The 11,834-nt window shown below is 45.6% G+C and overlaps 1 long non-coding RNA gene across 1 annotated transcript; it reads right to left on the bottom strand.

The window, feature by feature from the left end:
- Positions 1-634: 634 nt before the first annotated feature.
- On the bottom strand, positions 635-10,916 carry LOC128143568 (uncharacterized). The gene is made up of 3 exons (XR_008235803.1): positions 10,705-10,916; positions 7,408-7,488; positions 635-685 (listed from the first exon to the last, which is right to left on the bottom strand). It is a non-coding gene; the product is annotated as an uncharacterized LOC128143568 (long non-coding RNA).
- Positions 10,917-11,834: the final 918 nt, after the last annotated feature.

Raw genomic sequence — 11,834 nt, 5'->3', positions numbered from 1 at the left:
CAGAATATGCATGCACTGGACTGCAGACCCTGGCCACAGTTCAGCAGTACCAGGCTGCCCGTGGCGATAGCAACAACAAGAAAAAAACTGATTTATCCTAAACCTCTGGTTACCAGAATCCTCTGCAAACAGCATGCAGGGAGCACGACGGTGCCTTTATGTAGGGGAATACACCACCACAGTGAGTATTTTGTGCAAGTCAGGACCTCAAGCTGCAGGGGACTGCAGGAGTTTAAGCTGGTCCCACCTACCAGGTGCCTGTGCCTAGATTTTCCAATATTACCCCATAGTTGATATAGTAACAGCCACTCATACCGTGACTGCAATGCAATAAACCACTGACCTGGGGAGGAGGTACTCTGAATTTTCCTTCTTCCCTCTGCAGCCCTTTGAGTGCTGACAACTTAGCAGTGTCACTGGTTTCCTTCCAGTACGGGATTTGGGGTCCTACTTTCACCCCAGGCTGTTTCTAGGAGCCCTGGCCAGTTGTCTGATCCCACACAGCAAAGCGTACCCAAGCAACCAAGGATTTGTGAGCTGAGATGGTGAAATAGCCTAGAAAGACAATGCACCTTTCATATTCCATGGAGTCCAGCACATTTCCAAAAGCAAGTCCAAAACTTACTTATGGGATCTTTCACAGAAGAGAGCTGGAAGCAGACCTGGATGCTGGAAGTATCCTTTCCTGGGGGAAAGGAGAGAAACTTCAGTTTTGAAATGGTGGGGGAGTGCCCAGGGAACAGAAACCCCAGCAGTGATGGGACATACCAGAAAACCTCAAGGTAGGGCTGTTGTGCAGAACCACTAACATCATGGTATACTGTATTTTGCAATGCGGCTTCACCCAGAGAAATGAATTATCTTGAATTATGACTTTTTTTTTTTTGTAAGCTGTAGGTTCTGAGGAGACACTTTAGGAGAAAGGGAAGATAACAGAGCTCTGTACACGACCACAGAAGTGAGGCAGCAGGACGACCTCTTGGTGCTGCAGCACAGCCTCCTGCCCCCATTTCTTCTTCTAAGGCACAGCATCATAACAAGAGATGTAACTTCTGTCCAAACTTCGGAGATTGATCTGATTTTGCTCATTTTTTTGGGTATTTGGATGAAACTGAATGAGCTTTTTTAGCAGTCTGACAACAGAGGCTTGGCATTGTCACCATGAAGCATAAGAAAAACCATGAGCCAGGTTTGGAAATCATGAGATTGGCTTGAAAAGCAGATATTTTTTTTTATTTTTGCATCTGTTTAGAAACAATACACATTCTTTGTGTTCAGCTCCAGTTCTCTGAAATGTCAGGGTCTGGGTTTTTAAGGAAATTTATCTTTTTCAGCCAGAAGGAGTAAGAACTTCTTTTTTTTTCTCATTAGTAATTCTTGTGCAGTTGCATGACACTAAACTCCAGGCTTTGGGGTGGGGGAAGAAAGCTTCCAGCAACTTCCACTGGCCTCACTGTCAAATTAATCAGTGAAATGGCTGGTCATTGGCATGCATATAAATGCACACCTGACTTGTGCTCCCACCATGTGTGCATGTCCACTCACAGCGTTCACCTCCCATGTTGCGTGGCTACAAGAGCCAAGAGCATCCACCCAGCTGCAAGCATACACACAGCACATGCGAAAAATCAGGGTCTGCCTTCCTGTTTGTCCGCAGCTTTCATTAAGTGAGGTTATTCCCCTGCCCACTGCAAATTTCTGCTAAGGTTTGGCAGACCTGAGCCTTTGGACATTAGCACCCAACCAGGGTGCTCAACAGCTTCAAACGCTAGGTGGTAAAAACCTTCTTATTGCTTTGATGCAAGCCTCGTGGCTGAGAGTCCTCACAATGAAATGCATTGGGTTGTGCAAAAAATAAACCCAAAACGTTTCTCTGCCCAAGAAAAGCCCCACTGTAGTTCTGGCGTTAGGCAGAGCCTATCCCCTGATGCCAGCTCCTGCACATCTGGTGCAAGCAAGACTGGAATCAGGCCCTTTATCAAAGAAATGGGCAGTTTTCCCCAAGTCTTGCAGTAAAAAAATGGCCATCAGTTTGCATTAAAAAGAAAACGCAGCCTTCGTATGAAGCATTCAGCCATGGAAACGTGCTTATGTGGCTCTTGGGATCCCTTTCATTTCATCAGAATTCACATGAAAAGCCCTCTCACTGCTTTCCATGTCAGCATTAACTCTTCCAAAATGATTGGCATCAAAGGTAGCAAACACTCCCTCCTGACAAAAGCCCCCCTCCGCCTCCCTCCGGCAGCCCCTTGCCCGCCACCGTCCCGCTCCCCATTGCTGACAGGTCCCATTGTGCCTCCCTCCCAAAGCAGCTGCACAATGAACAAAGACATCAAGGCGCAGGGGCTGGGGCTTGTTGAAGTTGTGGAAGGAAACACAAGCAAAGGAGAAAAGTGAAGCTGAAGGGAAGGGATTAACAGTCGTTGACTTACGAGCGTGCTCGGGAACACGTGAAAAGCAGCTAAAACCTAAAGGTTTTCTGCAAATGTACCTGCACAGGCATTTCTGCCGCTGATTATCCACTGCGCTGGGCTTCCAATAGCATCAAAATTGCAAAGCTAATTGCACTGTAAAAGTAACGGCCTATGAAATTTTTAATGGAGCAGATTGCACTTATAATTTTTTTCCTCTGTGGTTCAATATACTTCAATATCTTTCCTCTCTTCCAGCACTTGATTCAGGCTGACAGTGGATTTACACAATTGCCTTTCTCCGTGCCATAAAGACTGAAGTGCAGGACAGCACCGGTCTGTTTTCCAGCTGGATCCAGGCAGCTGAGGGCCACAGCTGGATACTCAAATATTTTGAGGAACATCTAAAAATACATCCTCACCACCAAATCGCTGATACGTAGATAGATGGAGTGATGACTTATCACCAGTCACAGAGTTTTAGCATCCCTCTGCTATGGCATAGCACAGGGTGAGGACAAGAGGCAGTGGCCCTCGCACAGGAAGACATGGCTACGGGGCTTCTACTGCTCCTCCAGGGAAAATATAACTGGGAAAGGGAAAAGTAGAAAGTATCTGAAGAGTTAGTGTCAGGGATGGAAGTAAAGCAGCATTTAAGGTAGGGTGAGGATAAGTTCTAAAGGCAACATGAACCACTGTGCTAGAATGCAGTAATAAGAGTACTGGTGGGGGCCAAACTCAAGGGAAGACAGCAGGCACCAGGCATCTCTCTGCACACCATTTAGGTCCAAAGCTGTCACATCTCACAACCACTTCCAACCCCCAAAGCTGAAAAAAGCTGCCATTGGCAGATGGTTGGTTCGTGTCTTGCAGTCGCACCTCTTGAGCAGAAATGGATTGTCCTCTGTTGATGCTGATGTCCAAGGCAGCAAGAGACATGCAGCTACAATCAGATCCTCCAGACCCATCTTACCCACTGCCACCTTCATGGAATGGAGGATATAAGCATCTGTCTCCCCCTAAATTTCATCACTCATCCAGAAACCAGGCATCCCATTGCCCGAGTCCCCTGAGGGACTCCATGCTCAGTGCTTACCGAACACATGCAAAAGGCAACAAGACCTGCACAAAGCACAGCACTCGGGGTCACACGAGTGCAAAAACATGGCTAATGGAGGAGAAGAAGGAAGAGATAAGGTGATCTATTGGAGCTCTGCATATGGAACAGGGAGAGCCAAGCAGTGCAGGGTTCCACAGGTGTTTTTCATGATATCAAAGTGAAACATCCTCTCAGCTGTTTCATATCAACATCATGAAGTTCCTATTCCCTCAGATATAACAAAATGGTCCATTTTCCAGGCTGCCTCAGAAAATTCCTGGGTGAAAAATTTCAGCTCCAGCCAGTCCTAAATATTGGCAGACAGGCTGTGAAGTGTCTACAGACCACAACTCCACCGCGCTAAATCCCGTTAGAAGAGATGGGATCCCCCCAGTGGAGTGTGTTGCATGAGATAAAGAGCACAGGGAAGGAGCAAACAGAAGAAATGGAGAAACGTGCCCACACCCCAAAATTAACAAGCACCCCAAGGTGCCAGAAATAACCTGATTTCCTGACTGAGCCCACCGTAAAAATGATCAGCCACAGTCTGCGCTGAACAAATCATGGTCAGATGAAGAAACGACCAGTGCTACACTGATGCCACCCGCTTTCACATCTGCAGAAAGTATCAATTTTAACAGCATTAGTGGGAAGCTTGTGTTGCTAACTCACACAAACACACGCACGATTTAGATATATTCTAATAGACAGCTTTGGCCCATGACATTCCTGCAGGTCAGAATTAAAATAAAAGGCAGAGACGTGGCGTGCACCTCTGGTTAGACTGTTGGCTGGCTCGGTGCAGAGGCAGCCTGCAGTTAATCAGCCTTCTTTCTCCACTAACTGTCACTGCAAACAAAGGAATTAGCAGAAGGTCTGTAGGGAGCATTGAGATAATTTGGCTGGCTGAAGAAAAGAGAAAGAAAAGAAAAGCAAAACAAAATTACTGAGAAATTTACTTGCACTGACCTCTCCATAAATATTTAGATATAATCATCATTACCTTGGAGTAAATTAAGTTATAAACAGTCTCCACAATTGCACATGATGAATGCGTATCGGCACCAGAGAGCACTTTATTGCAAGTTAATGTGGAAACAGAGCACCTCAATCAATCAGGATGCAGAAATGCTGTCTGATGATATCAGCCTATCTCAACCTATTCATACTGGACACCGTACACTCGCTCACCCACCCACGCCTGCCCCCCGTTCTTATTATATTAACAAATACATATCGAACCACAGTAGATGGCACGATGTATGTTTGTGGAGCTAGACTAACGAGGGATGTACAGCACGTGTCCTTGGTCACGCTAGTGGTATTATTACGGAAACATCTACAGCGACTGAGGATATGGCCCCCCTGTGCTGAGCTCTGTATACAAACACAGCCAAAAGCCATCTGGGTAGGATTCATCCGACTAGATGCAGACATCCACAACAGGGACGTTGAGCTAATCACCGTCAGCTCCTTTCACAGCCAGCTGAGAAAAATCAGCACTTTCTGAGCACAACTTTCCAGACCTATTTTAGATGTCTAGTTTAAGAAGAGATGAATCATGCCCTGGACTCCTTCGACTGCCTTGGCTCGATCTCCGCAGACCCTTCGGGAGCTCCGGGTGACTACTGCTGAAGTCAGCATCTACGCTGCTGATGCCAATTTGATGAGACGAGTCCCATCCGCTCCGACTGAGAGACTTGAGGGTTTAGGAAAAGCAGACAACCACATGGCAAGCAAAATGGAATTGTATCTGAACTGCATTTTTGGACATGAAACCCATGTAGCCTCCCAGGACTGACAACTTCTCTGGCTTTAGAGCTTGGCTGTTGAAGAGGAGAGCAGAAAAGGGAGCATGTTGCAGAGACTTGTGCCACTCACACCTCACCTACCCCTTCACTTACAGTGTGAGAGCTGAGAGATGACAGATCATGAGCTTTGCCTTCCCTTCAAGCCCTAGAGACTCATTCCCTGTCCCTGTCTGGCCCTTCACCTCAAGCTCCTGCCCACCCCAAGCTGGGGCAGTTGCAAGTGCACGGCAGGTTATCCAGAGAGCTCTGTCACGACACTGCCAAGTCAGGACAGGCTTTAGGAACTGGCTTCTTCATGACACCTACCAATCACCCATAACTTACTATTGCCACCACCCAACGCATCCAAAACTTAGACATGCTGCACACACAAGACTAATAAGGGGTTTCCATGCTGCAAAGAAGGAAGGAAGGTGGTCTAATGAGACAACCGATGATGAATGTTTCTAAAAAAAGGAGCATGATCAGAGATTTTATTAAGGCTCATGACTTCAGCAAGGTAGTGAATCTTGCAAGAGAACAAAGATTTTAACTGGAGGGTATGTGTGGCTAAACCTCTTAAGAAAGTCACTGAAATAGGCCCTAATACTGTAAAGCACTGGACTTGGGTCAATTCAAGACATCAGTACATCATGCTGTGCTAATGGTCTTAGGAAAAACTGTCTTCATCCAGTTTTTCACTTCAGGGTCTTCTCTTACTGAGAAAGCTTTAATATGCATTTTCCCACATAAACTGGGACGTCCAGTTCACAGTGATGCTCAACTTGAATTTGCCATTGCAAAATAACAACAACAATAGACAAGTCAACATATGAAAAGTGCCAGACAGAGAAAATAATTAAAATGCAAACCAAGTGGGCTGAGAAGATCCTTCTCTCGAGCACGTATTTATAGCAAGAGGTGAAAGAGAGACAACTAGCACTGTCTCTACCCTGTTACAAGGTGGAATAAAAAATATTCCTCTTCTTACCCTCCTTGGATATAGCCTAAATAGAGTAAAATAAATCTCAGCCTGTAGCTGCCTTGTTCCCTAAGCTGTGGGACCTTTCAAAAAGAGGTATCACAGATGCCTTTGCCACTTTTGTACCAGCCCTGCCAGTTTCTTCTGACAAGGCCCTATCTTCTGTCAACGCCGCCCCTACAACGCTGACCCTTAATCCGATAATTACCCGACCCAGTAAATTGTTGCAATTAAGCCCACTTCCCAGCTGCAGCCGAGGACAGCCTCCTGACTGGGCTCCTACTGTCTCAACACAGCCCAGCAAAGCAACGAAGCTCATTTTGCCAAACAGTGTCTCATCCCTACCAAGCCTTAGTCTGAGGGGAAAGAAAGAAATCGCTAAATCTTTCAACACAAGGCAAAGATTTCTATAGATACTGAAAATCTATTGACGGGCTCAGATCAAGGGCTTTTTAATTGAGTGAAGAATGTTAATTAGTAAATCTACTGACTTCTAAACACAGCAAGACCTAGGGCTTCGGATTACCATTGTGCAAGGACAAAGCAGCTTTCAAGGTCTAGAAAGCATTTTCCCTTTGCTGCCCTACCCCCAAACACCAAAAACTATTGCAGCTAATTGTGGAGATATTTGGATGGCGTGGTGGCAATCAGACATTGCTTCTCTTTAGCTGAGGGAAGTGTTCAAAGCAGTCATCAGGGATGGTTATCTCTGAAAGGTGAAGTTTGAAAAAAACCACAAGGTGTTGCTAGAAAACAGAAAGTTCAAAGTTAAAAGCATTTGGATGGATAAAATGGTTGCAAAGATTATTACTTCTTAACATATAAATTACTCAAATTGCTCTCATCTCTCTGCCTCCACAGCCATATGAAAGAGGAGACCAAAGGCTTAACTCCCAATACATTAAATCCTAATAAATCCACCCATGTTTTAAGTTGTAATACATGAAGCACTTTTCCTGGAAAAACTGTCTGCAGACCAACAGCAAAGGCTTTAAAACATGTTTGTTATGGAATCAGAAAAAGAAGGGATCAAACTGCAGCAGCTCAGCAGTGAAGGATTGCTGGAAAAGCAGAAACTAAAAAAATGTAATAATGGGAAGATGAAGACAGGAGGAAGCAGCTTACCAAAGGGAATGGCCTTGCTGGGGAAAGGCAGCAGAGTTTATGGCCCCACTCTTTATTAGCTGAGGAAGTCAACGCAGGCTTCTGGGGAAAAAAAAATAGGAAAGGAAATAAAAAGTAGTTTAAGATCATTTTAATGGTTTGAGACCAGATTCATAGCAGACCTGAGTTGTGCCTGGGGATCTCACCTCTATTTCTATCGTTCCCTGATGTTTTCCCATGAAATGACAGCTAGGAGGCTGATGAGCACCATGTTTCTCCCGTGCCGCTCTACATCCTTTGCCATGCATCCGCCGCTCTGTCAGCCCACGAGATCCCTCCAGCAGCACTCGGCAAATGTCCAAACCGTCCTCCACTTTCACGGGTCCTGACCCACTTTCCAGAGATGTGGGCAGCCCTTTCCCCAGCTGGTCACCACAGCAGTAGATGACAACACCGTGGCTATTCTTACAAGCCACATTTCCATGCCCAGAGACAATATTTTGGCCAAAACTGTGGTGTCTTTATGGAGCAGGCACAGTGCAGGGACACATTTCCTCAGCCCACCTTGGAAGCCAGCTGCAATTTTTAACCAGATGTGCAAAACGGGAGAAGGGAAGGCTGGGAGTGTATAAGGAGCCTGGGAAGGGGGAATAGGAGCTTCAGCCACGATGTCACACACATACACGGCCCAGACAGCTTCCCTGGGAGGAACAGTGTGATATTTTGGAGAGGTTTTAGCACCCAGGGAGAGCTACAAATTATCCACCATCAATAGGCAGCTTCTGGCCAAGTGCAGTAATATCCAGCTTACACAGTTTGCCCACCTCTATTCAGGAGAGGCCAGGAGTATCTTGACAGAAACTTGTACAGGGATGTGGATAGGTGGGGGCCATGTTTCAGCATCTAACTGTGGATAACAGCAGCCTGAGAATCTTTGATGGCCTCAAATACTGAGAAAACTTTTGCATTTCACTTTGTAGAACAGCAGTAGAGCAGGGCACTGGGCAAGATACTTGCCCATATTTCTTTGCATGGCTACAACACATTAGGCCCCTGGTCCCTGCAAGGTCAGCATTTACAGAGCACAGTGAACAATGTGACAGTCCCGCAGTGACACCTCTCCTAGATGTAGTTCTTGCAGCAACTCATTTTTTTTGCCTTGGTAAAGTCAAGTCTGAAGCTAAGTCAAGGTACCTCCTAAGTTATGGACAATTTGCAGCCTCTGGTGGCATGGTGGCACATCACCAAGACACAAAGACATTATTTTATTTAAATTCTTCTTACAGGGATTTATTTTCTTGACCAGAACAGACAATGGCACAACAAAAGGTTCTGCTGGCCTGTTTAGCATAATCTAGAGTTAAAATACAGAGGCAGTATTTCCTACGTCAGCTCACTGCTTCAAATCTTACCTGACATCCTGCATCATGTATGAGACATCTGCGCTACACGCTAGTGGAACAAATCTGTCAGCAGAACGAACGTGTAGGGACAAATCCATCCCTGTTGCAACAGCAATGGTGTTAACCCAGAGGAACATTTTTGGCCCGCCAGAGTCAAATGGGATTCAGAGAAAGTGGGTCCCTATATGCATCTTGGAAGACAAATGAATGACTAAAATAGCATTAGTGGAAGCAGGAGTGCCTATTCAGTATGCTGAGATACACTGGCTCGACTGCGGCTGTGGCAGTCACACTACGTTTGGATTCAAATTACCACCAATCAGTTATGCCCTATACAAATCCGTCCCTTAGTTAAAAAAAAAATTAAAAAAAACTTCTTAAAACCTATCTTGTGTTATGCCTTCAGGGCAAATTTGCTTTTATGAGCATGAATAATTCATGCATGTTCATTTATTATTAATTAATATTCCATGAACATGCATGGTTTATTCACCCAAACAAAGCACTGCACCCCGCATGCTCTCCCTGCAGCCTGGTATTAGCTACTCACCGCAGCCCAGCTGACCAAGGCATTAGATAAGTATCATTTATCACCTTTTTCTCCCCAGAAGCTACTGAGAACATTCTGACCCTTCTTGCTGGTCACTGGCTTTCTCAATTTCCAAGGTTGGAATAGGACAATTCAACTCTACTGAGCTTAAACATTTGGGAGAAGTTGAAAATGTGGTTGCAAGAGGGAGGTAAGAAGAGGAGTTTGACTTTTTTGGTGGGCTGTGCCAGGCTGTGCCCATTTCCATTTTGGAGGAGCAATGCCAGGCACCCTGCAAAATGCTGGTCTCCCTAGGTCATCGCATCAGTCACTCGTCAGCAGGGCTGTTGGGGGGACTCATTTCTCATTCAGTGCCATGTCACCAACACCCACAGTAGCATTTCCCACACAGAAGTATCTCCTATCAGAGAGACTTCATTACTTATGGCAGAGCCCATGCCAACCGCATTTCCCTGCTGTGCAGGCAGTTCACTGAGAGCACACAGGGATTCCCCAGCAAAGCCATCTCAATATAGATCCTCATGTGCATCAACTCTGGCATCAGTCCACACCATGGTGGGGCAGCTGGATTTTTCTTCTCAGTGTCCATCCTCTGAAGAGCCCATACTTGTTGGATTTGCTCCCAGTCCTGGATCTGCCCCCAACACACAAGCAATGCCTACCAGAGCCAGCACAAATCATGATCCATTGCCGTTCGTAGGCAGCTCCAGAGGAACCCCAGCTGAGCCCCTTCACGCAAGGTCAGACCTGCCACTCATAGCTCTCTGCAACCATCACCATCTAAAGACAGGCAAAGCTCCACATTTTTATGGGACAGGCAGAGCGAGACTACCAATTGCTCCATAAAATCATCACCCACAACATCATCCTCATCATTGTCTCCACACAGGCCCAGGAGGACTTCAGGTGCAAGCAGATTCACTTGGGTCAAATCACCACCTGGATCTTCTTTGCCCTCCCAGATGGTGCCCACAAAACCCCCCACAAAGGGATGTTTAGCTCTTGTATCTTCACCTAGTAGGAGCAGCCTTGTCACAAGGCACTCCTGCATGTTTGTGTCCCAGGTCTCAAAACAACCACCTCGCCTGCATCCTCTGTGTTACAGTCATAAGGATGCCGGAGCAAGAGCTGGATTTTCTTTATTTGGGCTAAAACATTGCAATCTCTTTATATGGTCATATGTGAGTCCTGATTTCAAGCACAGGAATGCTGAGAGGAGATAGTAGAAACCTCCCTGCGCATTAGACACTGGAACAGCTTCAAATCAGGAGTTAGCTGAAGCAAACAGAGGAGACACGATTTTGGCATTTACTAAGGGTTGAAGTACAGCGCACACAGAGAGGGGGAGAAGAGAGCATCACTTACAGGAGATGTTCACGTGGTGCTTAGCACAACAGGGTGCCACCCAGAACAACAGCAGCTCCCTTGATATTCCTGAAGTGGCACATGGAGGAAGAGAGAAATTAAAAGCAGCAGCAATCTAATCAGTTTTAAATAGTGCTGGGTCCAAATCACAGGTCTAAAGCCAGATAACCCCACCTTTGAGAGCCTGGAGAGGGGAGTGGAGACTGGGCATAAAGCACGTCATTTCCCTTGTTTCTCTGTAATGGTTTGAACCAAAGGACTAGGTCCAAATTCCCCCAACCGTGGTGTGTTCCAGATCCGGACCTGAAGTGCCTGATTCCAGTAAATACCCCGGGCACTCTCCTATTGCAACAAATTGTTTTACAAATAGAGATAAGTTCAGAAGCACTTTGAGAGTTACAGACAATTTAACACACAGGGGCTGCTCTGGGAAAACTTAAAACTGTCATAATTCATCCTCCCCTTCCCCCGGTCCAGAAATGAAAGATTAAACCTAGGAAGATTTATTAAACTGACATTTTAATAGAATTTTTAGACTTTCCCTGTTAATAGTTTAAATATAATTGAATTCCATGAAAGGGAGGAATACAGGATGGAGCCAGTGTCCCCCAACAATACGAATGTTTTAAACACTGGGGCATACCGTTAATGCATAATTTAGTCTTATTTGCATGGCCCTTAGAACTGGGAGTAACGAAAACACAAATCTAATTAACAGAGTGAAAGAAATGCCTCCACCAGCAAACTTCATCGCAAGCTCCACTACCACACACCCACCCTCCCCAAATTACAAACATGAAACAGATGGCAAGGAGGAGAAAAAAATAAAAGACATCACACATCAGCTTTTGGAGAGGAAGAGGGGGAAAAAGGAGAGAGAAAGCAGAAGGGACAGGATGGATAACTATGCTACTTGACGATGCAGCAATTAACTTGCTGAGGGTGGAATAATTCTTACAGTGCCTCTCTGGTCAGAGCACTCTCCCAACTTAGCTAAGGAGTAGATGTATTGAGTGCAGTGGAGAGTAAACCAGTTTTCATAAATTCCAGCAGGAGTCCGTTTCACTTTATAAGATTCATGTGAAAAATTGAAAATTCGGGTTTTGCCAAATGCATCTGTAATCAGCAGC

The sequence above is a fragment of the Harpia harpyja genome, chromosome 1 (assembly GCF_026419915.1).
Source record: "Harpia harpyja isolate bHarHar1 chromosome 1, bHarHar1 primary haplotype, whole genome shotgun sequence".
NCBI lineage: Eukaryota > Metazoa > Chordata > Aves > Accipitriformes > Accipitridae > Harpia > Harpia harpyja.
The sequence above is the reverse complement of the archived record's forward strand: the minus strand, read 5'-3'. Positions and strand labels throughout refer to the sequence as shown.